Here is a 5,007-nt window from a genome sequence, read left to right on the forward strand (position 1 = left end):
AGTTCTACGGTCATTGCTGCATTATTTACAATAACCAAGCTTTGAAAACAACCTTATTGTCCATCAATAGGTGAATGGACAAATAAATTATACGTATAGACGCAATGGGGTATTATTCGGCCTTTAAAAATATTGAAATCTTGCCATTTACGACAACATGAGTCGAACTTGAGGGCACTATACTAAGTGATAGAAGACCAAGAAAGACAAAGGCCCATGGGGAGCTAGAAACCAAAGCCAGCCTCACGGATGCAGAGCATGGACGGGAGAAGCTAGAGGGGAGGGGTGGGGGGTAGGAGAAATGGGCGAAGGAAAGCAAAAAAGTAAAAAATAATAATTAAAAATAAATATAAATAAAAGTAAACAAACTTGGTCTATGAAGGTATTTTCAGTTGCACCCCAGGGCCGCCCAGTGGCTCCATTGGTTGCGGGTCTGACTCCTGATTGCCGCTCAGGGTGTGGTCTCACGGTCCCGAGACCGGGCCCTGTGTCTAGGCTGAGCTTCCTGAGGATTCTGCTTCTCTCGGTCTGCTCCTCCTCCCACTGACACTCGCTCTCTCTAAATTAAATGGACACATCTTTAAAAATATAAAAAATAAAGTGTACCGCAAAGATATTTTGAGGTGCAGTAATGGCATACAGACCGAACAGTGCTGGCATCGAGAGGGTTTGGGGTCTGAGAAATGGGAAGGCTTCGTGAAGATATGGAACATGGGTATTCATGGTGGACACACCAAACAGGCAGGCAAGCTACACGGGCTGATTATACAAGTGGAAAGATATTCATATCATCAACAATTTATGTTATTTCCAGCCGATCCAAGGCAATTCCGTCGCATAGAATTCTTAGGAATTTTGTTTGTCATAACCCAAGCTCAACATGGATAAGAGCTATTCCCCCACAATCTTGTTTACAGATACAATGAAAGTAAGTCTTAGATAATTCTGCCAGTCATAGACATTTGGGATGATTATTATTTTGTTATTTATGTCATAGACATTTATTAAGCGTTTGTCACAAGGAAGTATTGAACTGTTCTTGTACTGAACTTTCCATGTACAGTGAAGTTCTACCTAGCTTTTACTCTTTTGGAGGATTTGATCATACTTTGCATGAAAGGTTCACTTATACCAGATGTGATAATATTCCTTTACTGGAAAAACAACAAGATATCCTTAGACCAATTTCCAGTCCAAAGTTTGCTAGGGACTCAAGCTTTGGGAACCATCTCTGAGTAAAGAATCTGGAGCTTGCTGGATTCTTAAACCCAGTTCATGAAATAATTGGGAATATTTGAACATTTTAGCTAAGCTATTAATGCATATGTTGGAGACCTTTAATTTCTCAGCGAGAGCTCATTCTGAACATTCATCATGTTAATTACGAGCTATCAATTTAATAAAAACCCAATTTTGACGCACTGTGCTAATTAACAAAGCATCTGTCTGGTTTTAATCAATATACAGATAGTAGATCTGTATACTCTGGGGCGGGCTCTCTGCTCAGAAGGCTCAAGTACACCCTCGTTAAGCCAATGGATACACACGCTATCACTGTGCCCAGGCAGAACACTTGAAAGGAATTTTACATGGAACAGCGGCCAAAGGCCATGCTGGAAAAATCGCTTATAATGGTAGGGTGGGGCAACATAATGCAGAATAAGGCACAGAATTTTCTTATTCCATTGTCTTGTTGTTGCAGCAGGAGAATAACACAACCAGAACTTAAGCCCAGGAGGGCTCTTTAGGCCGTCAGTTTCAGGGGAAGGAAACCAGGGCACGAGAGAAACAGAAAGCACGTAGATGCATAAGGAAGACCGAACAGTTGCTGTGCTAAGAATAGAAGTAGAGAAGTAGAGGAAAAGCACAAACGCTATTTATACAGAGAATATATGAAAATATTGATCGTGCTTCCCATTTGTGTCATGTTTGGTCTTTCACGGATCTCCTTTAATTTGAAGAGAAACTGTAGAAAATGAATATTTTCTCGGTGTTAGGGGACTCAGAGTCGTCAGATGGACTTGGCCACCCTCATCAGCCTAGTGCAGCGCAGGAGCTGGGGCTCCGAGGCAGGGGTGCACTGAGGGGTGCAGGGAAAGGCGAAACGCGAGAAGTAGGCACCTGGGGACAGAGGCGCGCATGAGCTGTTGGTGACGGTGCCCGACAGGTGCTGGCCTCAGGATAGATTGTGCTGAATCGCTCACCACTAAGTAAGATCCTTTCTGGTTCCGCCCACCCGAATGGAGCCTGCCTATTCTCCCCTGGTATTTCCAAGCATGGGTGAGGGTGTGAAACCCAATACTGTTTGAAATGCAGTCTGGAAACAGGTCAATAAATTAGGAAGCCAACAACCATTGGAAAGAATATTGCACAGTCGTTGGAAAGAACGAGGCTGCTCTTTGTGTCCTGAGAAGATCAGATCTCCAGGCTGCATGAAGGAAAACACGGAGGTCCTGGGGAGGGGGAGGGGGAGGGAAATTACCAAGTGCCTTTGAAAAGAAACACACACACACACACACACACACACACACACACCCTTCATTTTCCAGCTCTTGAAGGTACAAAGAAACAGAGGTTACCTCTAGGGAAAGCAACAGGGTCGGAAAGATTTATTTTTGACCATAGCCCTGTTTGTATCTCTTGAGTTATAAACCTTACACTACTTATTTTTAAAGCTTTTTTATCTTAAAAAACAAACAAACAAACAAACAAACAAAAAAACAACCAAAAACGTACGGGCTTTGAACTCAAAGAGAATTTACTTCCACTACTTAACTATGTGAACGTGGTCAAGGTTTTGTTCTTTTTTTCCCAATTTAGTGTGATATCATAGATGATATGATGAAGGGTCTTACGAAGCCAACGCAGAGACACAATCATTGTCAAAATTTGGTGTAATTCTTCTCTTTAATTCTTTATTTAAAAAGATAAAAATAAAAACTGACCACTTTACCTGATTACAAATACAGTTAAGTTTTAAAAAGTATATTACATATCACCACTGCTATTCAACATAGTACTAGAAGTTCTAGCCTCAGCAATCAGACAACAAAAAGAAATTAAAGGCATCCAAATTGGCAAAGAAGAAGTCAAACTATCACTCTTCGCAGATGATATGATACTATATGTGGAAAACCCAAAAGATTCCACTCCAAAACTGCTAGAACTTGTACAGGAATTCAGTAAAGTGTCAGGATATGAAGTCAATGCACAGAAATCAGTTGCATTTCTCTACACCAACAACAAGACAGAAGAAAGAGAAATTAAGGAGTCAATCCCATTTACAATTGCACCCCAAATCATAAGATACCTAGGAATAAACCTAACCAAAGAGGCTAAGAATCTACACTCAGAAAACTATAAAGTACTCATGAAAGAAATTGAAGAAGACACAAAGAAATGGAAAGATGTTCCATGCTCCTGGACTGGAAGAATAAATATTGTGAAAATGTCTATGTTACCTAAAGCAATCTACACATTTAATGCAATTACTATCAAAGTACCATCCATCTTTTTCAAAGAAATGGAATAATTCTAAAATTTACATGGAACCAGAAAAGACCTCGAATAGCCAAAGGAATATTGAAAAAGAAAGCCAAAGTTGGTGGCATCACAATTCCGGACTTCAAGCTCTACTACAAAGCTGTCATCATCAAGACAGTATGGTACTGGCACAAAAACAGACACATAGATCAATGGAACAGAATAGAGAGCCCAGAAATAGACCCTTAACTCTATGGTCAACTAATCTTTGACAAAGCAGGAAAAAATGTCCAATGGAAAAAAGACAGCCTCTTCAATAAATGGTGTTGGGAAAGTTGGACAGCCACATGCAGAAAAATGAAATTGGACCATTTCCTTACACCACACACGAAAATAGACTCAAAATGGATGAAGGACCTCAATGTGCGAAAGGAATCCATCAAAATCCTTGAGGAGAACACAGGCAGCAACCTCTTCGACTTCAGCCGCAGCAACATCTTCCTAGGAACATCGCCAAAGGCAAGGGAAGCAAGGGCAAAAATGAACTATTGGGATTTCATCAAGATCAAAAGCTTTTGCACAGCAAAGGAAACAGTTAACAAAACCAAAAGACAACTGACAGAATGGGAGAAGATATTTGCAAAGGACATATCAGATAAAGGACTAGTGTCCAGAATCTATAAAGAACTTAGCAAACTCAACACCCAAAGAACAAATAATCCAATCAAGAAATGGGCAGAGGACATGAACAGACATTTCTGCAAAGAAGACATCCAGATGGCCAACAGACACATGAAAAAGTGCTCCATATCACTTGGCATCAGGGAAATACAAATCAAAACCACAGTGAGATAGCACCTCACACCAGTCAGAATGGCTAAAATCAACAAGTCAGGAAATGACAGATGCTGGCGAGGATGCGGAGAAAGGGGAACCCTCCTACACTGTTGGTGGGAATGCAAGCTGGTGCAGCCACTCTGGAAAACAGCATGGAGGTTCCTCAAAATGTTGAAAATAGAACTGCCCTATGACCCAGCAATTGCACTACTGGGTATTTACCCTAAAGATACAAACGTAGTGATCCGAAGGGGCACGTGCACCCGAATGTTTATAGCAGCAATGTCCACAATAGCCAAACTATGGAAAGAACCTAGATGTCCATCAACAGATGAATGGATCAAGAGGATGTGGTATATATACACAATGGAATACTATGCAGCCATCAAAAGAAATGAAACCTTGCCATTTGCGACAACGTGGATGGAACTAGAGCTTAGCAAAAATAAGTCAAGCAGAGAAAGACAACTATCATATGATCTCCCTGATATGAGGAAGTGATGATGCGACATGGGGGCTTAAGCGGGTAGGAGAAGAATAAATGAAACAAGATGGGATTGGGAGGGAGACAAACCATAAGTGACTCAATCTCACAAAACAAACTGAGGGTTCCTGGGGGGAGGGGGTTTGGGAGAAGGGGGCTGGGGTTATGGACATTGGGGAGGGTATATGCTTTGGTGAGTGCTG

Source organism: Mustela nivalis (assembly GCF_964662115.1).
Source record: "Mustela nivalis genome assembly, chromosome: 13".
NCBI lineage: Eukaryota > Metazoa > Chordata > Mammalia > Carnivora > Mustelidae > Mustela > Mustela nivalis.